Source organism: Protopterus annectens, chromosome 13.part0 (genome assembly GCF_019279795.1).
Source record: "Protopterus annectens isolate FY-2018-M chromosome 13.part0, PAN1.0, whole genome shotgun sequence".
NCBI lineage: Eukaryota > Metazoa > Chordata > Ceratodontiformes > Protopteridae > Protopterus > Protopterus annectens.
This window is the reverse complement of record NC_056747.1, coordinates 16,168,907-16,193,639: the sequence shown is the minus strand read 5'-3', so window position 1 is coordinate 16,193,639 and position 24,733 is coordinate 16,168,907. Positions and strand designations below refer to the sequence as shown.

General features: G+C 43.6%; 1 protein-coding gene across 3 annotated transcripts in view; it reads right to left on the bottom strand.

The window, feature by feature from the left end:
- Positions 1-24,733, bottom strand: part of CHAF1A (chromatin assembly factor 1 subunit A) — a 1,619,257-nt gene that overhangs the window by 397,007 nt on the left and 1,197,517 nt on the right. The gene's annotated exons all lie outside the window — the stretch shown is intronic.

The window sequence follows — 24,733 nt, the reverse complement described above, 5'->3', positions numbered from 1 at the left end:
GCATACTAATACATACGTGCCATGGCAAATTGTTTTCATCTATTTGAAATTTTTTGCAAATCAAATTCATTTATTGATATTGCAGTTGGTAATTCCTTCCAATTTGCAGAGCAATTTGGATTTATCCAATCAGATTGTTTTAGATATTGATAATTTTATATACTTTTCTACATCTGGAAAGGTTAACCCTCCCTGTTTCCATGGTCTGATATGATGTATCAAAGCTATTCCGTTTCTTTTGGGAAACCATAAAAATTTTATTAGGCATGAATTTCTTTAAGTGTATTCCTTTCTGGTAACAGTTGTACTGCCAATGCTATATATAGGATCTTGGGCAGTAAAACCATTTTTATGAACTGTAGTCTCTTTAAATGTTAATATTTTGTTCCATTTTTCCACAGAGATTTTAATTGTATTGCTATTATTGTAGTTTTTGAGACCAATTCATTATTATGCTTGCATAACTCAATTCCTAGATATTTTAAGGTAGATTCTCGTTTCCCTATGATGTGATCCACCTTAGTCTGTTCTTTTTACTTAAAAAATAAAAATTTTGATTTTGATGTATTGAAATTGAGTCCTGAAGTCATGTGAAATTTGTCAATATATTTAATTCTTCTGTATCATTTGTATTAGATAATGTTAGCAATATGTCATCAGCAAACAGCATTACTTTAGAATTGTATTGTTCATAAACATCTATTCCTTTGATTTTTATATAGTTACGAATTGAATCTGGCAATATTTCAAGCCAGAGCAAACAGATTCTGTGACATGGGACTTCCTTGTTTAGTGTCTTTTGTTATATGTATACATCCAGAAGTAAAAGGACCTAACTTGAAATACGCTAGATTATTTGTACATATATTCTTTAGGAGATGAACAAAGGATGCAGAAAATTCAAATAGCATTAGGATTTTAAATAAATAGTCCCAATTTAGGGAATCAAAAGCTTTCTCTATATCTAAGCCAGTTAAGAGTTTTGTTTTATTTATCAACAATCTATAAGAGAAATTATCCTTTTAAAATTGTCATGTGTGTGTCTAAGATACATAAATCCAGTTTATTTGTTTTGGATAGTGGTACTTTCATTATGTTAGTTAATATTGTCATAAATATCTTATAGTCATTATTTAATAATAACACAAGTCTGTATGAGGAACAGAGGTTTGGGGATTTGTTTTCCTTTAAGATTGGTGTGATTAAGGAATATCTCCAAGAAGGTAGTATTAGAGCTTGTGACTAAATTTCTAATAGGTTTATGGAACAGTGATCGTATCTTTGAATGAAAAAAAGTTTATATTTCTATAATTATGCCATCTACATCTGGAGCCTTCTTATTTTTACCCTCTTTTATTGTATCTGTAATTTCTTTGTAGGATGTAGGTGCTTGCAGATCTAGTTTTAATTTTTCTGGTATTTTTTATTAGAACAAATTTAATCTAGATTTAATTGATCATTATGTATATTTTCTGTTTGGAAATGTTCCATACAGTGATTTCTATAGGCATCAAGAATATCACCGGAGAGATATTTTTCCCTTTCTTTTCATGGAAGATACTTTTTAATGTTATCAGCTTTTGATTGTATTTTAATTCTTGTGGATACGTTGTGTAGATATTTGGGAGAAGTGGCCAAGGTATTCATTTTTAGTTTTTCTAAGGCTAAACTAGTTTTGTTAGAATTTCGTTGCATTTATTGCTTAATACTTCTAATTTTTCATCTCCAAATGACTGATTTTTTTTCAGCTTTTACTGACAATTTGTATTGTAGATCTAATAATTTAGAATCCCATTCTCTGATTTTTTTTTTTATACCAAGTTAGAGTTTTACCATATATGTAAGCTTTTAATAAGTCTCATATTATTTATCTCTGTGGTGTAATTAATATCCAAGAAGAATTTTAAATCAGTTAACAACCAGGGTTTGAACTCCAATTTTAGTTATATATGCTGGAATTCTGGAGTTAAAGATTAATGGTTTGCATCCATTTTGAAGTTTTAGTATCATCGATGTGGTCTGAAAAGGGGCAGGGAGTGATTGGGAAATTAATGATTTTAGAGTGCAAGTCATGGGCAGCAAATATTTTATCGATTCTAGTTTGGGTACCAAATCTGTGATCTTGATGGGAAAACAACAAAGATTTAAAGCCTTTAAATTTGAAAGTACCTACAAAAAGAAATGATTCTATCAACTTGTTTAAAGCTTTTGATACAGCAGATGTACACACTGGTAGTTTATTTGTATTTTCAGAAATATCAAATATACAGTTAAAATCTCCTCCTAATATTAAGCTACTTTTATGATTATTGCAAATGAAATCCAAGTGTTTAACAGTTCCTGTTCCAATGCCAGGAAAGTACAGTTTTGTACCTACCATAAATGTAGATGTCTGATAGATATGCAACTGCAGTCATAACATATGGGTTTGTCCTGCCTCAGGCAGCCCTCGGTCGGCCGGATTCCAAAGCCTGGGTCCGACGTCGGCTGATGTCACATTTCTCTCAGACGTCAGAGCGGCTGGAGTATATAAGCATCAGCCGACGCCATCTTCTTCAGTGTTTCTTGCCCCAGATGCCAGGTGCCCTCCAATGAAGGCTGTAATCAAATTGGAAGACAAAAATAGGTTTCCAGACAATAAATAAGCAATAAACAGATGCACCATAACAGATATCCCCAGCTAAGGTTAATAGGGATAGGAGTGGACCCAAGGCATAGAGGGGAAGGAGGGAGGGAAAACCCGACTGCAGTTGCATATCTATCGGACATCTACATTTATGGTAGGTACAAAACTGTACTATGTCCTTCAAGAATGCAACTGCAGTCATAACATATGGGTTGAATACCATAACTTAGCCCCCCCCGAGGTGGTATGCTCTAGGAAAAGGATGGTGTAGCTATCAATCCCTGCAGGACTGCCGAAGCAAACCCTGCTCTGGATCTGGAATATAAAGGGAGGTTGTAGTGTTTGGAAAATGTATGCACGGAGCTCCATGTGGCAGCTTCTAGAATGTCTTTTGTAGGCACCCCTCTTAAAAAAGCTGTAGAGGTGGCTGTAGCTCTGGTGGAGTGTGGTCTGACATTGGCTGGCACACTTTCCATGGAAGGAATAACAGAATCTGATGCAATGTCCAATCCATTTTGAAATTGTCTGTTTGGAAGTTGCTTTTCCTTGTATTCCAGAGGCGTAAGCTACAAAAAGCTGATCAGACTTCCTACTGGTCTTGGTTCTGTCTAGGTAGTAGTGAAGTTGTCTGTGTATGTCCAAGGTATGTAACAGTCTTTCCCCTTTGTTCTCAAGATTGGGAAAGAAAGTAGGCAGGTGAATTGCTTGATTTAAAGAAACCCTGGATACCACTTTTGGCAGAAAAGTAGGGTTGGTTTGTAGGGAGACCCTGTCTCTGTGAAAAGTTATGAACAGTGGTATTGCCATTAAGGCCTGTAATTCCGAAACCCTTCTTGCTGAGGTTATGGCCAGCAGGAAAGCTGTCTTCCAGGAAAGAAATTGCAACTCCACAGAAGCTGCTGGCTTGAAGGGAGGTAAAGTCAATTTTTCTAGGACAAAATTGAGGTCCCAAGCTGGTACTGGTGCCTTTCTTGGGGGCTTTATATTCTTGATTCCTCTAAGAAATTGCCTTTAGCAAAGGATGTGAAAACACAGGTGGATCAGTGTTGTATCTAGCTGAGATAGCTGAAGCATGTATTTTTATGGAAGAGTATGAGAGTCCATTGTGTAACATATCTGCCAAGTATTCCAGAATGAGAGGGATGCTCAAAAGTGATGCATCATGACCCTTGTTGGTATTCCAAATGCTGAATCTCTTCCATTTGGCTGAGTAAGCCTTTCTGGTGGATGGTCTGCGGGCTTCTGTTAGTATCCGCTGAACTTCCTTGGAGAGAGGTAAACTGAGGTTATTTATGGAATTTCCCAAGTTGTTAGCTGTAGAGTCTGGATGTTGGGATGAATGGTCCTGAGTCAGAAGTTGAGGCCATTGTGGAAGGGCCCATGTTTTGTTGTGACATATGCTCCGTAGTAGTGGGTACCAGTGTTGTCTTGGCCAGTCTGGAGCTATTAAGATCCCCTTCGGTTGCTCTGCCTTGATCTTTAATAACACTGTGGTCATCAGTGGCAGGGGTGGAAATGCATAAATTATTAGGGAGCTCCAGTTGAATGAGAGGGCATCTACTTTCCATGCTTGTGGATGATATGTCCTTGAGCAGAACTTTTGTAAGTGATGATTGAGGTGGGAGGCAAATAGGTCCACGTCCGGCCTGCCCCATCTCGAGGTGAGTCATATAAAGATGTCTGGATGTAGCCTCCATTCGTGGGGGTCCAGGAAATTCCTGCTTAGACTGTCCGCCAGAACATTGTCTTTGCCTGGAACAAACTGGGATTGTAGCTGTATGTTTAGACCCAGTGATTTTTCCCAAGGATTCATTGTCAGTCTGCAAACGGGGTAAGAATGAGTGCCCCCCTGCTTGTTTAGGTACATCACAGTGGTGTTGTCTGTCCGTATTAGTAGGTGGCCTTGTTGAAGTTGTTGTCCAAAGGCCTCGATGGCATGCATTACTGATAGCATTTCTTTTTGGTTGATATGCAGATGTGTTTCCTTTGGGGACCATTGCCCTTGAATACATCTGCCCTCCATGTGCGCCCCCCATCCAAAGTCTGAGGCATCTGTGGTCATTGTCTGTGTTATCTGAGGTTTTTTGAACGACATGCCTGTGTTTAACTGGCTTACTGTGGCCCACCATAGAAATTCCTTTTGTAGACCTGGAATGAGTGGAATAATTGCTTCTAGGCTGTTGCTGTGTTGAGACCATAAGCTTTTTAAGTACCATTGAAGCTTTCTCATGTGTAGTCTTGCTAGCGGGACCAAGAGAATGCAGGATGCCATGTAACCCAGGGCCTGTAGGAAACTCCTTGCAGTCATCTGGGTGAGCTTTGCTAAACTTTTGAAGTAATGAGTTAACTTATTTTGCTTGTCTTCTGTCAGGTAAGCCATTTGAGAGGCTGTGTCTAGTTTGGCTCCTAAAAAGGTTATTTGCTGGGATGGCTGAAGTCTTGACTTTTGAAAGCTGACTGTGTATCCCAGAGCCTGTAGCAAGTGTATGACATAATTCAAGTTGTCAAGGTTAGTTTGCTGTCCGCTTGTATGAGGCAATCATCCAGGTACGGGTAGATTTGAATCCCCTGGAGCCTGCAATGAGCAATTACTGATGCCAGGCATTTTGTGAATACTCTGGGCGCAGTAGATAAGCCAAATGGCAATGCTGAGAATTGATAATGCTCTGGCCCTGCAAGAAATCTGAGGTATCTTCTGCAACCGTGTCTGATAGGGACATGCAGGTATGCCTCCTTGAGGTCCAGAGTAATCAGCCAAGACCCCTTGCCCAGCATGGGAAGGAGTTGCTATAAAGTCAGCATTTTGAACTTTGGTACTATGAGAAAAGTGTTTAGAGCGGACAAGTCCAGTATTGGTCTCCATTGAGTTTCTTTTCTTGGAACAAGAACAGTCTTGAATAAAACCCCTGACCTTGTTTTTGTTGTGGAACTTTTTCTATTGCTTTGATCTGAGCAAGCAGAGAAATTTGCTTGATAGTCTCTGCCCTCTGATTTTGTGGAAGATTTGGCATGCCTTGTTTTCTTGGCAAGGTATGAAAGTGGAACCTGTAACCGTGGTCTATAATGTCCAGTATCCATTTGTCTTCTGTCAGTTTGTGCCAATTTCTTGAAAACAGAGATAACTTTCCGCCCAAAGGAGCTTCTGTTTGCTCCTTGGTCAGCGGAAGTAGAGGAAAGTCATTGAGCTTGTCCCTGCGGGGCAGGAGAAACCCCTGTGTCACTTCTTTGGTTTGTTGGTTGCCATTGTCGTCCCCTGTAGGATCCTCTGTATTGCCCTCTTCCTCGGGCACGCCTGTTTTTACCCCTTTGAAATCTTTCAGGATTAGGAAAGGACCAGTTTTTAGAAGGCCAGTTCCTGCTGAATCTGGGCGGCTGAACCTGGAGGAAATCTTTGACTGTCTGTACTGACTTGGCTTTTTCCTCAATGGACTTTAACACATCTTTAGCATTAGCACCAAAAAGCTTGTTCTTTTCCAAGGGTGCATCAAGAAGTTTTGCCTTAACATGATTTGGTAAAGGTTGTTCTTTTAGCCATGCATGTCTACGAATGACCGCCCCTGTCATAGCTGCCCTACATGAAGCCTCCAATGCATCATATCCACACTGTAAAAATGATTGCTAACTTGCTGAGAATTATGCACAGCCTCCTGCAAAGACTTCCTATCTAAAGGTTCAGGAGAGGCCAAACTTTTCTGTAAATCATCTAACAGGAAATCCTGATATTGAAACATGTGAAAGAGACAATTGAGAGCTCTCATAGATAAAGTAGTGGAGGTGTAGACCTTCTTCCCCCATCTCTCTAAGGACCTTGCTTCCCTGTTGGAAGGCAAAGGATTTTTGGATGTGGTAGCTGAAACCCCTTTAGGCCCCTGGGAAATTGTTTCTAAATCAACAGCATGGGCCCTAAATAAATGAGAATATGTTTCTGGAACCCTATAGTATCTGTCAGGCTTGACAGGAGCAGGAGGAAGAGTATCAGGGGTAACACTGGAGTCAGAGTATAAATCATCCAAAACATCAAGCACAGGAGGTATAGCTAAGGGTCTGTGTTGAGGCTTTTTAAGGAAGGTTCGAAGGCGCTTTCTGGAATCAGAAAATTCCTGGCCTTGCCACTTAAAATGCTCCCTCATGGAATGCAGAACTTCCCCAAAAGAAATATCCTCAGGAGGGGAGGCCGAGGGGATGGAGTCCTCTGCATCTGAATCCTCATAGGTCTGGAAGGGCTCTTCCTGGCTTTCAGAGGGAACAGAGTCCTCAGAATCTTCATCTGAGGGCAGAGGGTCAGGGGGTTCAACCCTGGGCCTCTTATCAGGAGGAGGCTGGGATCCTCTCTCAGGATGGGCCTGGGAGCCTCTGATCAGAGAAATTAAATCTGCGGCCATTGACATGATCTGAGTTTCAGGAGTAGTCTGAGGTATGTTTTTAGCAGTAAGATGTTTGGACTTGCTGGCTGCCTTGGCACGTGTGTAGGCCTTGATAGACATGGACATGGGAGGCCTAGCTGCTCCACGTGCAGGAGTTACCTTATCAACAGCAATGGTCTCGGGCATTTCCTCGGTTTCGGTATCCAGAGGAAAATCAATAACTGGCGGAGTGGCCTCCGGTATTGGAGGTATCGGTAATGCGGTGTCTTCGGTTCGGAGCGGTGGAATAACCGCCTCAGAGGGAACCGGAGCATAAATGTTAACAAAACTAAGATCCGCACTAGCCATGGAATAAAATCATTCCTAATCTGATGGATAAACCTAAATCCATCAGATTATCAGTCATACCTTGACAATCCAGAAAGTACAGTTGTGTACACTTACTATAAATGTAGATGTTGGAGTGTATTCACTGTTGAAGTCATTACATTTGGGTAATCTGCTGGCAGGTTGCCCTCAGTCGGCCTGAATAACAAAGTCTTGGGTCCTGCGCCGGTTGCTGTCTCCTCTTCCATGACGTCAGGGGTATAAAACATGCAGCCGATGCTATTTTATTCAGTTTCTTGCCCCAGATGTCAGGTGCCCCCCAAATGGGGAGCAAAAACAGTAAATATATAAATGCATTTTTAAAAACAAACTTTACCTTCAACTAAAAGCAAATACACCAACAAAGGCTTTTGAGTATAGTGAAGGAAAGAAAAGGTACAGAATGGGGGATGGCAGATGTGCAACCTGGACTGCAACAGTGAATACACTCCAACATCTACATTTATGGTACGTGTACACAAAGTACAGTTGTGTACCAACCATAAATGTAGATGTTCGAGTGTATTCACTGTTGCAGTCATTACACTTGGGTTATCCGCCGGCAGGCTACCCGCAGTCGGCCAGAGTTCGAAAGTCGTGGTCTGGCGTCAGTTTCTGTCGCCTCTTCCCTGACGTCAGTGCTCCAGGGGTATAAAAGATGCAACCGATGCCATTTTCTTGCCTCAGATGTCAGGTGCCCCCAGATAGGAAGGCTGGAAAAATAAAATTATGCCAAAAAGCATGCATGTACTAATATAAACATTTCCTTCATCTACAAGCAAATACACCGCATAGATTGTATGGAGTTGAGAAGTACAGAGAAGTCCCAGCAATGAAAAGGGGGAGGGTTGGTAACCTGGACTGCAACAGTGAATACACTCAAACATCTACATTTATGGTAGGTACACAATTGCACTATGTTCATCGTGTTTCACTGTTGCAGTCATTACACTTGGGTTAAATCCCAAAGCTGAGGTTGGACGGCTGGGTCTAGATTGGATTTGGAGAAGCTACCATGACCTGCAGGACTGCAGTGACAAAGCCTGCTCTGGATTTAGAGTAGAGAGGCAAGTGGCAGTGCTTGGTGAAAGTGTGCACTGAGCTCCAGGTGGCAGCTTCTAAAATGTCTTTGGTTGGTACTCCTCTGAGAAAGGCTGCTGCTCTGATACAATGTGGCCTAATGACATTAGGCACTGATTTGCCATGTTTGTTGTGCATAACAGAAGCGGATGCAGTGTCCTATCCATTTTGAAATTGTCTGCTTCGTGATGGGTTTTCCTTGTGATCCTGCAGCATAGGCTACAAATAGTTGCTCAGTTTTTCTGAAAGCTTTTGTTTTGTCCAAGTAAAATCATAGCTGTCTGTGTATATCCAAAGCGTGCAGAAGTCTCTCCCCTTTATTCTGGGGATTTGGGTAGAAAGTTGGTAAATGAATGGTTTGGTTCAGGGCCACACTGGAAACTACTTCTGGCATGAATGTTGGGTTTGTCCTGAGAGAAACCCTGTTCTGGTGAAAAATGATGAAAGGTTCCATAGCCATTAATGCCTGTAACTCTGATACTCTTCTTGCTGAAGTTATTGCTAGGAGCAGAGCAGTTTTCCATAAGAATTTTATATCAGCTGTGCTGGCTGGTTCAAAAGGAGGCAGTGTGAGTTTTTCTAAAACAAAATTGAGATCCCAAGTTTGTACTGGTGCTCTCCTTGGGGGTGTTATGTTTTTTTACCCCTCTGAGGTACTGTCTTAGTAGAGGATGTGAAAAAATAGTAGGTTCCATATTGTAATGAGCTGAAATGGCAGCAGAATGGATTTTAATTGATGAGAAAGATAGGCCTTTGTCCAGCATCTCAGTTATGTATTGTAAAATCTGAGGTATATTTGGAACAAGTGGGTCGAGCCCTTGTGCCTGGTTCCAAGCACAGAATCTCTTCCATTTTTCTGCATAAGATTTCCTAGTGCTGGGCCTCCTGGCTTCTAAAATGACATCCATAACAGCTTTAGAGAGAGAGGTGCAGTCTGAGTGGCTACATTATCTGCCATGCTGCCAGATTTAAGGTTCTGAGTTGACTGTGCAGAATCTGATTGTTTTGTTGAGTCAGTAGATGAGGAATTTGAGGTAAAGGCCAAGCTGGACCCTGAGACAAGCTCTTTAGGATTGGGTACCAGTGCTGGCGTGGCCAGTCTGGGGCAATCAGGATAATTTTTGGCCTTTCTTGTCCGACTTTTAGGAGCACCTTGGTAAGAGGAGGCATTGGAGGGAAGGCATAGACTGTCAGAGCTTTCCAGCTGAATGATAGAGCATCCACTTTCCATGCTTGAGAGTGATCAGTTCTTGTGCAGAATTTCTGTAGTTGGCAATTGTGAGGGGAGGCAAAAAGATGTCTGGGCATCCCCATTTCCTTGTTATGCTGAACACCTGTGGATTTAGTTTCCATTCGTGAGGGTCCATGAGATTTCTGCTTAGTTCAACTGCCAGTGTATTTTTTGTTCCTGGCAGGAATTGTGCCTGCAGATGTACCTGATAGGTTAGTGCTGTGTTCCACGAGGTCATGGCTTGCCTGCAGAGGGGGTAGGAATGTGTGCCCCCTTGCTTGTTTATGTACCACATAACTGTGGTATTGTCAGTCTTTATTAGAAGTTGTCCTGGATGTAGTAGGTCCTTGAAAGTGGTCAGGGCATTCTGTACAGCTAGCATCTCTTTCTGATTGATGTGAAGATGCATTTGTTCCTTGGGCCACGTGCACTGAATACATTTTCCTGCCATATGTGCCCCCCAGGCATAATCTGATGCATCCGTTGTTATTGTCTGCCTGGCTGTGGGTAAGGTGAAAGGCTGTCCCTTTTTGTGGTGACAGGCCTGGGACCACCATCGAAACTCCTGTTGTAGGCAGGGAATTAAAGTTATGATTGTCTCCAAGCTGTGACAATGCTGAGTCCAAACACGTTTTAGATACCACTGTAGTTTCCTCATACGCAGTATTGCCTATGGAATTAGTAGAATGCAGGACGCCATGAAGCCCAGGGCCTGCAGAATTTATCTTGCAGGGAGCTGGGTCTTTGTTGCCATCAGTTGAAAGTATTGAGTCAGTTGCCTTTGTCTGGCGTGAGATAAGCCATCTGGGCAGTTGTATTTAAGCTTGCACCCAGGAATATTATCTCTTGAGAGGGCACTAGTTTTGATTTCTTTTCGTTTACTTTGTACCCTAGGCAAATTAGTAATCTTTTTACAAACGCCAGATGCTTTAGTAGAATGTCCTTGCACTCTGCTTGAATAAGGGCAGTCGTCCAAGTAGAGATATATTTGAATTCCTTTTTGTCTGCAAAATGCAATTACTGGTGTCAGGCATTTTGTGAAGACCCTGGACGCAGTAGATAAGCCAAAGGGCAGTGTAGAGAATTGGTAATGCATTGAGCCAGCTATGAATCTGAGATATCTTCTGCAAGATTGTCTGATTGGGACATGCAGGTATGCCTCTGAGGTCCAAAGTAACTAGCCAAGCCTTCTTGCCCAGCATGGGTAGAAGCTGCTGTAGTGTTAACATTTTGAATTTTGGAACATCCAGGAAAGTATTTAGGATTGACAGGTCCAGTATTGGTCTCCATGCTTTGTCCTTTCTGGGTACTAAGAAAAGTAGAGTAAAATTCTTGCCCCTGTTCTTGCTGTGGTACTCTTTGAATAGCTCCCATGTCCATGAGAGCAGCAATTTGTTTTTGCACCTCTGCCCATTGGTTTTGTGGCAGGTCCAGCATACCTCTTGATTTTGGAAGCGTGTGAAAGTGGAACCTGTAACCCTGAGAAATTATATTCAGCACCCATTTGTCCTGGGTGATCATGTGTCAATTTTTTGAGAAAAGGGCTAGCTTTCCCCCTAGGGGTGCTGCCAAAAGGTAAGTGCTTGGCATATGTAGAGGGAAGTCATTGGGACTGCTTCGTATAAGGTTGTGATTTGTCTTCCCCTCCTTTGGGGGCTGAAGCACCCCATTGTTTAGGTCTGTAGGAGCCTTGGGGCTGAGATCTGCCTCTTGGGCATCTGTGTCTGCCTCTTTGTGGCCTGTCTGACACCGGAAAGGACCAATTTTTTGAAGGCCAGTTTCTGCTAAACCTAGGTGGTTGAACCTGTAAGATATCCTTTACTGTCTGCATTGATTTTGCTTTATCCTCCATTTTCTTTAACACCTCTTCTGCCTTAACACCAAACAAAGTATCATGCTGTAGTGGAGCATCCAATAATTTTACTTTAACATGGTCAGGTAAACTTTGTTCTTTCAACCAAGCATGCCTTCGAATAACAGAGCCAGTTAACTGCGGCTCTACAAGAAGCCTCTAATGAATCAAAACCACATTGTAAAGTATGCTTTCCCACTTGTTCAGCTGCATGCAATAAATCCTGCATTCCCTTACTGTCAGGACTGAGATTGAAACCATTTTCTGCTTTAACAATGACATGAAATACTGTTGATACTTAAGCATGTGAAACTGGCAATTTAAAGCCCTTACAGCTAAAGTAGCAAAAGTGTAAACGTTTTCCCCCCATCTGTCCAGAGCTCTGGAATCCCTATCAGAGGGGACAGGATTTTTAGCAGTGGAAGCCTTAACCCCTTTAGGACCCTGCGAAATTGTTTCTGGATCTGCAGCAGGGTTTTTGTAAAGAAATTTATGAGAGTCAGGGACCCTGTAGTACCTGTCTTACTTGACTGGTGCAGGGGGTAAAGAATCAGGAGTCTGACTGGATTCAGAGAAAACCTCATCAACAATATCAAGCACAGGGGGAATAGCCAGGGGCCTGTGCTGGGGCAATAAAAGAAAGTCTCTGAGCCTTTTCTTGGATTCTGAATAATCCTGGCTCTCCCAATGGAAATGCTCCCTCATGGTGTGCAGGGTTTCCCCAAAAGAATAATCCTCAGGCGGAGAGGCTGAAGGTATGGACTCTTCTGCATCAGAGTCCTCATTGGGAGGGAGAGAGTATCCCTGATCAGAAGAGGAATCAGAGGAAATAGAAACCTGGTCAGAGGAATCAGTCAGTGTCTTGCCTAGGCCTTTTGTCAGGAGGGGGATGGGAACCCCTGATTACAGTAATTAGGTCTTTGGCCATTTTAAGCATCTGTTTCTTTGGCATGGATGACTGTTCAGTAGAATGCTGTACTCGTTTCCTTGTCTTTAATGGCATTTTTAACTTTGCCTTGGCTGCTGTAGTGGGCTTAATTGTAAGCTGTGAAGGTCTGAAAATACCATCAGAAGCCGATGCCTGCTCAGCGGCTCCGGGCCCATCTGAGGGAATAGTTTCCGTAGGCCCAATACCTTGAGTTTCCACAGGCCTCGGTGTCTCCACATGGCTGTCAGATAAGGCCTGTGGCTCTGAGGTAGCGGGTATCGGGGGATGCGAAAGCGCCTCACTGAGAACCAGCGACTGGCCTAGTAGAGGCTTCGTCGGTTTTGGACCTCGGATGCCTGTCCTTTTCTTTGTCTTTGCGTTTTTTATAAATTCCTGTAGTCGGTTGTTCCGTCAGCATTATGTAATTAAATCTTCGGCCAAAATAATGTAAAGCAAAATCAAACAGGCGTTTAATAGTGCGTTTGTTGAATCTAGCACAAAACCGACAACTAGTAACGTCGTGGTCAGGGCCTAGGCAAGGAATACAGTAAGAGTGAAAGTCCTTATGAGGTATTTGCTTCCCACAAGAAATACAATTAACTTTTACTGACATCGGTCTGGAGCAAGAAAAAGTTTCCCCAACAGGGTACTTGGCTTTATTGAAGACTTCAGTTCTGAAATTCAGTTTCGAAAATCTCAGGAGTCGGCTGACCGGCACTTGCGAACTGCTTTTGCTTCGGGCACCGCGCGGCAAGAAAGACTGGAGAAAATGGTATCGGTTGCATCTTATACCCCTGGCGCACTGACGTCAGGGAAGAGGCGACAGCAACCGACGCCGGACCAAGACTTTGGAACTCGGGCCGACTGCGGGTAGCCTGCCGGCGGATAAACCAAGTGTAATGCTGCAACAGTGAAACATGATGAACATCTGTACTATATTCTTCGTGTTTCACTATTGCAGTCATTACATTTGGGTAGAATCCCAAAGCTATGGATGGGAGGATGGAGCTAAACAGCATTAGGAGTGGTTATAAGGCCCTGCAGGACTGCAGTGGCAAAGCCTGCCCTGGATTTGGAAAAGAGAGGTAAATAATGCTTTGTGAAGGTATGAACAGAGCTCCAAGTAGCAGCTTCTAGAATGTCTTTGGTCGGTACCCCTCTGAGAAAAGCTGCTGAAGTAGAAGCAGCCCTGGTGGAGTGTGATCTGATCCACTTGGGCACAGGTTTACCATGGTGCAAATAGCAGAAACGAATGCAGTGGCTTATCCATTTAGAAATAGTCTGCTTTGATATAGCCTTCCCCTCTGATCCTGCAGCAAATGCTACCAGTAGTTGCTCAGACTTTCTTAGAGATTTGGCCCTGTTTAAGTAGAATCTTAGTTGTCTGTGTACATCCAATGAATACAGAATCCACTTCCCCTTGTTCTGCGGATTTAAAGTGTTGGCAGGTGAATGGTCTGGTTAAGAGCCACACTCGATACCACCTTAGGCATAAAAGGATTGGTCCTGAGGGACACCCTGTCTGGGTAAAATATAATGAAAGGCTCCACTGCCATGAGAGCCTGTAATTCTGAAACCCTTCTTGTTGAAGTGACTGCCAAAAGAAAGGCTGTTTTCTAAGATAGAAATTTTATATCCGCAGTAGATGCTGGCTCAAAAGGAGGCAGGGTGAGTTTTTCCAACACAAAATTGAGGTCCCATGCAGGAGCTGGTGTTCTTCTGGGAGTCCTTAAATTTTTGGCCCCTCTAAGATACTATTTAAGCAGCGGATGAGAAAAGAGGGGAGGCTCTGTGTTGTAATGAGCCGAGATGGCAGAGGCATGGATTTTTATTGAAGAAAAAGATAGGCCCTTGTCAAGCATCTCAGTGAAAAATCGAGAAATCTGAGGAATATTGGGCTTTGCTGTGTCTATTCCTTGTGCTCTTTTCCAAGCGCAAAATCTCTTCCATTTATCAGCATAAGATTTTCTAGTACTAGGCCTTCTGGCTTCCAAAATGACATCCATCACAGATTTAATGAGAGGTGTGGTTTGAATAATTAGTTGATTAGCCATGCTGCAAGATTCAGAGTTTGTAGCTGAGTGTGCAGAATTTGATAGTTCTGCTGAGACAGTAGATGAGGTATTTGTGGCAAGTACCAAGGAGGAAGATGTGACATGTTCCTTGGAAGTGGGTACCAGTGCTGGCGAGGCCAGTCTGGAGCAATTAGGATCATTTTTGTTTTTTCCTGTCTGACTTTTAGTAAGACCTTGGAGAGAAGAGGCAGAGGGGGAAAGGCATAGACTGACAGGTTTTTCCAGCTGAAGGACACAGCATCTACTTTCCATGCTTTTTTGTGATGAACTCTTGTGCAGAATTTGTCCAACTGATAATTTTGGGGAGAGGCAAATTGATCTATGCCTGGGCTCTCCCATTTCTGTGTTAAGATGCTGAAGATTTGTGGATCCAGTTTCCATTCATGTGGGTCCATAAGATTTCTGCTTAGGTCGTCTGCCAGAGTAGTTTGCTTTCCTGGCAGGAATTCAGCTTGGAGATGTATTTGGTAAGTCAAGGCTGTGTTCAACAAGGCCAATGCTGGTCTGCAAAGGGGGTAGGAATGTGTAACCCCCTGCTGGATGAAGTAAGTCCTTGAAGGCTGTCAGAGCATTCTGAACAGCTAGCATTTCTTTCTGGTTGATATGCAAATGCATTTGGTTTGGGCTCCATTTGCCCTGAATGCATCTCCCAGCCAGGTGGGCCCCCCAAGCATAGTCTGATGCATCTGTAGTTAGGGTTTGGGTGGCAGGGGGTAGAGTGAATGACAGTCCCTTGTTTTGGTGACATGTCTCTGCTCACCAAAGAAACTCCTGTTATAGGCAGGGAATGAGAGGAATCATTGTTTCTAGGCTGTGACAATGCTGACTCCATAAACCTTTTAGGTACCACTGAAGTTTCCTCATATGCAGTCTCGCATATGGAATTAGTAGAATGCAGGATGCCATGAACCCCAAAGCCTGCAGAATTTGTCTTGCAGATAACTGGGTTTTTGTTGCTATTTGTTTGAAGTATGTTGTCAGTTGCCTTTGTTTGTCTGGCGTGAGATAAGCCATCTGGGCAGTTGTATTCAAGCTTGCACCCAGGAATGTAATTATTTGAGAGGGTACCAGTTGTGATTTCATTTCATTTATGGTGTACCCTAGGAATGCTAGAAGCCTTTTTACAAATGCCAGATGCTGAAGAAGAGTGTCCTTGTCCTCTGCTTGAATGAGACAGTCGTCCAGACAAGGATAGATTTGTATGCTTCTTTGTCTGCAGAATGCAATTACTGGTGCCAGGCACTTTGTAAAGACCCTGGGCGCAGTAGATAAGCCAAAGGGCAGTGCAGAGAACTGGTAATGCAGAAAACCTGCTTTGAAGCGGAGGTATCTTCTGCATGATTCCCTTATTGAGATATGCAGGTATGCCCTCAAGTCTAGAGTTTCTAACCAAGCAGTCATGCCTAGCATAGGCAGTAGCTGTTGTAAAGTCAGCATTTTGAATTCTGGAATGTCCAGGAACGTGTTCAGAATCGATAAGTCCAGTATTGGACGCCATGAATAGTCTTTTCTGCGTACCAGGAAAAGTCTTGAATAAAAACCTTGTCCTTTTTCCTTTTCTGGTACCGGTTGAATAGCCCCCATATACATAAGGGACATGACTTGCTTCTGGGCCTCTGCCCACTGACTTTGTGGCAGATCTGGCCAACCGTTTGGAATTGGCAAAGTATGGAAATTACATCTGTACCCCTGGAATACTATGTTTAATACCCACTTCTCCTGGGTAATTAACTGCCAATTTTGAGCATGAAGTGCTAGTTTTCCCCCCAAGGGGGCTGCCAAAAGATAAGTGCTTGGTGATGGTAGAGGAAAGTCATTGAGACTGCTTACTGTAGGGTTGTGCTTTGTTACCTCCAGATTTGGTGGTGGAGGCACCCCATTGCTTTAACCTGCAAGAACCCTGTGATTGATATCTGGAGCCTTTTGAGTGCATGGATTTGCCCTGAGTGGCTCTATTGGACACAGGAAAGGACCAATTTTTAGTAGGCCAGTGCCTACTGAACCTGGGTGGCTGCACTTGCAAGAAATCTTTTAAAGTTTGCATAGATTTACCTTTGTCTTCCATTTTCTTTAAAACCTCTTCTGCCTTATTACAAGAGTATCATGCTGCAAAGGGGCATCCAACAATTTAGCTTTAACATGATCAGGCAGATTTTGCTCCTTGAGCCAGGCATGCCTTCTAATCACAGATCCAGTAACAGCGGCCCTGCAAAACGCCTCCAAGGAATCAAAACCACATTGCAAAGTATGCTTTCCAACCTATTTTGCTGAATGCAATAAATCCTGTAACTCTATTTTCTACACAATCAGAAATCATCATTTTCTTATAATGCTGTTGATATTTAAGCATATGAAACTGGCAGTTTAAAGCCCTGATTGCCAGGATTGCAGACGTATAAATCTTCTTACCCCATCTATCCAGCACCCTGGAATCTCTGTCAGAAGGGGTGGGATTTTTGGCTGAAGAAGCCTTTACAAATAGTCTCAGGATCAGCAGCAGGATTTTTGAAAAGAAATTTGTGGGAGTGAGGAACCGTGTAATATCTGTCTGGCTTACTAGGAGCTGGAGACAGGTAATCAGGAGCCATGCTTGATTCCGAGAACACATCAACAATGTCTAGTACTGGAGGTATTGCCAAAGGCCTATACTGAGGAAGAAGGAAATCCCTAAGCCTCTTTTTTGATTCAGAGAAGTCCTGACTCTCCCAGTAAAAATGTTCCCTTAAAGTATGCAAAGTCTCTCCAAAAAGGTATTCCTCAGGAGGAGATGCAGATGGGATGGATTCCTCTGCATCAGAATCCTCATAGGGTGGAATAGAAAATTCCTGATCAGAATAGGAGTTAGAAGAAATGGAAAGCTGATCTGAAGATTCATAATCAGTGCCTTGCCTAGGCCTCTTAGCAGGGGAGGGTTGGGAACCCCTGATCAAGGTAATTAAATCCTCAGCCATTTTGATCATCTGTTTTTTAGGCATATGGGGCCTGAGCACGTGGCTCATGCGACAGTTTTTTAGACACCGAAGTTGTTTTTGACCTTGTTTTTGTTGCTGGCGTCTGTTTAATATAAAAATGTTGAGGCCTGAAAACACCCTCAGAAGCCAGTGCCTGCACAGCGGCTCTGGACCCAACCAAGGGAGACATCCGCGGGTTCAATACTCTGAGAATCTCGCAGCATACCAGACTCCGAATGGGTCTCAGTAGAGGCCTACCCTCAAAAGTAGCAGGTATCAGGGGCTACGAAAGCGCTTCATTGAGTACCAGCGAACTGGGGACTGGCTTAGGAGAAGCTTCATCGTCGGTTTTGGACCTCGACGTTCTGTCTTTTTTGGCGTTTTTTGTGAACTCCGGTAGTCTGATTGCTAACAGACATTTCCGGATAGTTAAATCTTGAACCAAAATATTTAGAAGCAAAAATATACAGACGTCTAAATAGTGCGTTGGTTAAATTTAGCACAAAGCCGACAGCAAGGCACGTTGTGATCAGAGCCTAGGCAAGGAATACAGTACAAATGAAAATCCTTATAGGGTATTTGCTTCCCACAAGTAATGCAATTATTAACTTTTACTGACATCGGTAAGGAGCAAGAAAAAGTTTCCCCAACAGGGTACTTAGCTTTAGTTTGAAGACTTCGGTTCTGAAACTCTAAGAAAATTTCAGGAGTTGGCCGACCAGCACTTGTGAACTGCTTCTGCTTCGGGCACCGCGCGTCAAGAAAAACTGTATAAAATGGCATCAGCTGCATGTTTTATACCCGACGACCTGACATACAGGAAGAAGAGACAGCAACCGACGCAGGACCCAAGACTTTGTTATTCAGGCCGACTAAGGGCAACCTGCCATCAGATTACCCAAATGTAATGACTGCAACACAAACACGAAGAACATCATCTGAGCACCATAAATTGAATCATATGGAGAATATCTGTAATAGGAATAAGCAATATTTATATTATTTTGAATATAGTGCTATTGTAGATTAGACAGAATTCTAATACAATATAAATGTCTACTTACTGTATAAGCAATTAATATTTACATGAAAGATAGATGACAGGCAGTTCATGGTAAAGTAGGACGTATCATATAAAACCTCAGCAAAAGATTACAGTACACAGATATTTAACATTCACCCTTATTGATGGTCTTTCAAAACATATTACTTGATATAAATAGATGGTAATATTTATACCTAATGTTTATAATACAATATGTTTTACTGGATATATCAGAAGTTATATTTCATTGTTTGCCAGCATTTAAGTAATCACTTTGTTTGTTGCTAACTTACTTAAAGCATCAGGTTTGTTTTACGTAAACATTTATGAAAGTTAGTGCATTTTAATTATCAGTGCCTCCCTCTTCCCCCCATTTCCTACACAAGGATTTTCTTACCTGTCATTTCTTATAAAATGAGAAAAATTATAGGTTAAAAATAACAAATTCACTTATTGTGATTAATGATTACAAGTTCCGCTTCCATATCCATAAATTGCCATTTTACGGCATATACTGAAAGTTTAGATTTAAGTGGCAACATTCTACTTTGTTGTCAATTTAATACTATTTGTTCAGAATGTGATCATTACATTCTGTGACATTCCAAGTTCAGGCTTCTATTGTTTCACTTGAACAACTTTGCCAGTTTGATGTCATGTATAAAACATTAGTTATCTTGGTAACAGCTTAAGTATTATGTATGGCCAAGATGTGTTACAAAACCACAATTCAAGCTGAAGCATTTACATGACTTGTTATGCACATTTACTCATATGAGAAAATCATCATGCTTCCCCTTTGTTTAGTGTAGTGTGTCATTTATGACACGTTAAACAATAGTGTTTTTATACACAAGCCCATGTTATTAAACTGAGTATCTATTGTCAATTTAACACTATTTGTTCAGAATATGATTGCTACATTCAGTGGCATTTCAAGTTCAGGTTTCTATTGTTTCTCTTGAACTTTGATGTCATGAATAAAACAGTTACTGTGGTAACCGCTTAAGTATTATGTATAGTCAAGATGGGTTACAAAAACTACAATTCAAGTTGAAGCAATTACATGACTGGTTATGCATATTTACTTATATAAGAAAATCATCATATTTCCCCTTGATATTCAGTGTAGTGCGTCTCATTTATGAGAAGACGGTAGTGTTATACACAAGCCCATGTTATTAAATCATGTCTAATATCTAACTTCAGCAGATTGCTTCATCTTATATGACGATTATATACTTTATGTCTAGATTTACTAAAATCATACATTACATAATTATTGCGTTTTTTTTTTTTTGGTTGTTGCTTAGTTATTTGAGGCACCACAAGCTGTAAAAAGAAGTCAAGTACCTACCATAACATTCCATGTTAGTTTTATTCTCGCCTTCTTTACTGCTGGTTGGATTCGGAGCCGATCCTCGGCTCCAACTTGGCCATCTTCAAAAGCTCGAGAGCTGCTTACTGGCTCGAGGGCCCCCTATATCCCATGATGCCTGGCGCTAGATACCCAGATCTCGTTTGGTTAGTCTAACTGCAGATATAATAATAAAGGAATCCCATCCTAGAATGCATAAATCCTACTGGAGAGACTACTAGTCAGATAGGAATAGCCAGAGAAGACTCAGCCAATGAAAAATCAAGAACTCTTCTCGGTCCACGAGGATAGGGGGATGGAGGGTGGGACGCAAGAAAGAAGGTGAGAAGAAGACAACTAACATGGAACGTTATGGTAGGTACATAACTTCTTTATGTTAAGTTGTCTATCTTGACTTCATTCTTGCTGGTTGGGACAGCGTCCCTAGCACCTAAAATCCTGGGTGGCTCATTGGAAAAGACAGTGGAACCAAAATCAGCTCTGCTCCTGCAAACCAAATCCAACTTGTAATGCGAAATAAAGGATGTGGGTTGGCCCAAGTAGCCGCAGCACAAATAGATTCCATGGGCAACCTAGCCCGAAAGGCCACCGAAGTAGCTAAAGCTCTGGTGGAGTGACCTTTTGGTTTAACTGGCAATTCTTTATTCCTCAGTTGATATATGGAAGTGATGATAGAAGTCAACCACCTGGATAAGGTTACTTTGGAGACCGGAAGACCTTGTTTATCTACTGCATAAGACAGGAAAAGTTGATCTGATTTTCTAAAGTCCTTGGTTCTGTGCAAACAAAAGCGTAGCAGCCTGTGAACATCTAACTGATGCAACTTATATTCCGCCCTGCTGGAGTGGTTAGGGAAAAACACAGGAAGGTCTATGGACTGATTCAAGTTACTCTCTGAAGAGACCTTAGGAAGTAAGGCCGGATTAGTCCTAAGAGCAACCCTGTCATTGTGGAACACGAGGTATAGGGGACAGATAGAAAGAGCATGTAGTTCCGAAACTCTTCTTGCTGAAGTAATAGCTACCAGAAAAAGGGTTTTCCAAGGTAAGAACTTCAATGAACAAGAAGCTGCAGGTTCGAAAGGGGGCAAAATTAGAGAAGCTAAAATCAAACTTGGATCCCACGGTGGTGGGGGATCTCTCACTGGGGGCCTGAGCAGAGTGGTTCCTTTGAGAAAAGCTTTACATAGCTTATGAGACATGATATTGTTTTCAGACAGGCCAATGTGAAAATTTGAAATTGCAGCTAACCGAACTCTAATTGTAGCAGAAGCGGACCCAGCATGGAAGAGTTCCGCAAGAAATTCCATAATGTAGTGTACAGGGGCTGAAAAGGGGTCTATAATTTTAGCCACTGCCCAGGAAGAAAAACATTTCCACTTACTAGCGTAAGTTTTTCAAGTCGTAGACTTGTGTGATGACAAAATGATTTCGCGCACAGAGGGGGAAATATGTGGAAGCCTGGCTAAAGTTGGAAATGGAGCAACCAAGCCATGAGCTGGAGAGAATGTAGGGACTGGTGCAGCCTGCCCGACTGATGAATCAGGTGGTCTGGAACTAGGTCCAGAGTCCAAGGCTGCTCGAGACGATAGCAATGCAGGAACGGGAACCATATTTGTCGAGGCCAGTAAGGAGCAATGAGGATCATTTTGCAACCCAATACTTTTTGAATTAGCTTTGGGATTAGGGGAAAAGGAGGGAATGCATAAAGAAGTCCCTGAGGCAAATTGTGGACTAGAGCATCTCTGGGGGAATGCCCGGGAAGTGGAAGGAGAGAGAAGAAATTGCTGCACTTGCTGTTGAAGGGAGCTGCAAAAAGGTCGCAGCAAGTTTGGCCCCATTTGCGGAAGATTTGGTCCGCAATTACCTGGTTCAGAGACCACTTGTGAGGCATGAGAATTGCTCTGCTCAGTTTGTCTGCTATGACGTTGGACCTCCCAGGGATGTGCATTGCAATCAGAAACCGTTGGGAAGAGATCGCCCACTGCCAGAGTCGGAGTTGCTTCTCGACATAGGGGGGTAGGACCTGGTTCCGCCCTGCTTGTTGATGTACCACACTACAGACATATTGTCCGTTTGAATTGCAATGGTCCTGGTAGGAAGAGAGTCCTGAAGAGCCTGCAACACTAAGAGCATGCCCCTCATCTCCAAGACATTTATGTGCAGATGGTACTCGTGAGGTTGCCAGGTGCCTTGGACTGTTCTGCCCTGATAATGCCTCCCCCACCCCACCCATCAGGGAGGCGTCCGTGGTCACCGTAGTAACTGGAGGGGGGAGAACAAATGGCCTGCCGTGGAGCACTGATGTGGAGACCATCCACCATGCAAGGTGCTTCTTGCATGCTTGTGTGATCATAATCATGTAAGACATGGGAAGCTGCTGGAAGGACCACTGGGTGAAAAGAAGCCACTGGAGAATCCTCATGTGAAAACGAGCTAGAGGGACAAGTATGATCGCTGCTGCCATGAGACCCAGAGTTTGAAGGACAAACCTGGCTTTTTTTGCATGCTAATAAAACCTTCACATGCTGACGAATCACTAACCCCCTGTCTGGTGGAAGGCTCGCTAACATGTCTTTGGTATTTAAATTTGCGCCTATAAAGGTGATAGATTGACAGGGCGACAGTGCAGACTTTTCAAAATTTATTGTGATACCTAGCCTGGAGCAAGTGTCAATAGTGCAGTCTCTGGCTCGCAGAAGGTGATGTCTGGTGACAGCAGTGAGGAGCCAGTCGTCGAGATATGGAAACACTTGGAATCCTTGCCGTCTCAGGTGAGCGGTAACTACTGCCATACATTTGGTAAACACCCTGGGGGCTGTGGTGAGACCAAAGGGCAGAGCTCTGATCTGATAATGGCTGGCACCTAGCCGGAAGCGAAGGAATCTTCTGGAGCATCTGTCCATTTGGTATTACGCATCCTGAAGATCTATAGAGCACATCCAATTGTCCTGATCCAGGAAGGGCAAAATGGACTGTAGCGTGACCATCCGGAATTTCATTCTTTGTACAGACCTGTTCAGTCTGCTGAGATCCAGAATGGGTCTCCAGTCCCCTGTCTTTTTTGGTACCAAAAAGAACCTTGAGTAATTCCAGATCCTTGCTGGTCTGCTGGGACTTGCTGGATGGCCCCTTTTTGTTAGCAGTTTTGAGACTTCTTGAACTGCTTGGTCCCTTAGATTGGGTGGACCATCTGGAAGGGACTTGTTTGACCTTAAGGGGGTGCGAACGAAGGGAATTCTGTAGCCTCCAGATAGGACAGGCTGTACCCATTTGTCTTAGGTTATGTCTTGCCATGCTCTTGGGTACAGTGATAATCTTCCCCTGACTGCCTCCAGAGGTGGGCAGCCGGGCAACCCTTCAGGGATGCTGGAAGGGCTTCTCGGAGAAAGATTCTCTGCTGCCCTGATTTTGTGGACCCCCTCTGCCATGAGGGCGGCGTCTGTTATTGTTCCCTCCTCTGCCCCTGGATGGGAACTCACCATGTGTGTCCGGCAAGGCTCCCTGGGATTTCCGGAACCACATCTTTCCACTCTTCTGACCCTTAGGATATGGTCTGGAAGGAGTGGAAAAAACAGACTCCTACGGCAGAGAGAGTCTTGCCTTCCTGCTCACACCTGGCAAGGGTATCTTTCACCTGTGATCCAAAGAGAGAGGAACCATCAAAAGTGGTGTTGGTGAAAGACGCTCTGAAAGGTTCTGCAAAGTTACATAGCTGCATCCAAGCATGCCTCCTTAGGGCCACGCCTGTGCCGCATACGAAATGAGCCTCATAGAGAAGTTTACCACTGAATTAAGAGTTGCCAGCTGGGAGGCTGCCTTAGCCTGGGCCCCCTCAGCTGAAGGATCTTGGAGGGCATCTCCAATCTCTTTCAGGAGATCCCTCTGAAGATGGGTAAAGTGGCACAGGTAATTCAGGGACCGCATGGAAAAGGTCGCTGAAGAGAACATCCGCTTCCCATATCTGTCCATCGTTCTAGACTCCTTGCTAGGGGGATGGACAGATGAAGTTTCAGCCAACTCCTTTGTGGCAGCCGCTACCACCATGGCATCAACGGGGACACCTTTGGTCAAGAACTGTTTGTCCTGCGGTGTAGTAATGAATTTGGCAGGTCTTCTAGGGGTCGGTTCCACTGTGTCTGGAGCCGTCCACGCTTTCCAAGCCACCACAGACATCAGTGGGTCGAAAGACGGAGACACCCAGAAGGCGGAAGGTCGGGATCCAAACATGTCCAGGAATACAGACATCCTCGGAAGGGCTTAGGGCAGTCCAGTTCCCCCTCTGCCTAAGCATCTCAAGGATGTCTGAGAAGGAGACATCTTCAAAGGGGGATCTTGGAGACCCTTCCGACTCCTCCAAGTCGGTATCCGATGTGAGACTCGGGGGAGTAAACATGCTTCCTCTTGCATTTAGTCTTGCGAGGTGGCTCCTCTGAATGATCAGGGGAGGCCTCGGAAGAGGAGGATACACCCAAGGGGGTTGTCCTAGAGCGCTTGATACCCACGCTTGGGGTCTGGAAGAAGGGCAGAGGCTGACGCAGGCACCCTAGGGGGGTGGGGGGGAGAGCCGATGGGGTCGATCGTGGGACTCTGGGACCAGTACACTCAACCTCGAAGGCATCCCTGCCCAGATGCAGAGAGGGCTCCAGTTCCGAAAAAAACAATCCCTCCCTGCACCGAGGGGGACGGCTCAGAGGCAGATGGGGGAGCCGAGCTCACCTGAGCCGAAGCCCCGAGGGGGAGAGCGGGGTCGGACAAGGGTCCGATGCCACTTGCCCCCTCGGAGCCGATGAGGGAGTCTGTGCCCAGATCCCTCCAGGGAAGGTACCATGGAAGGG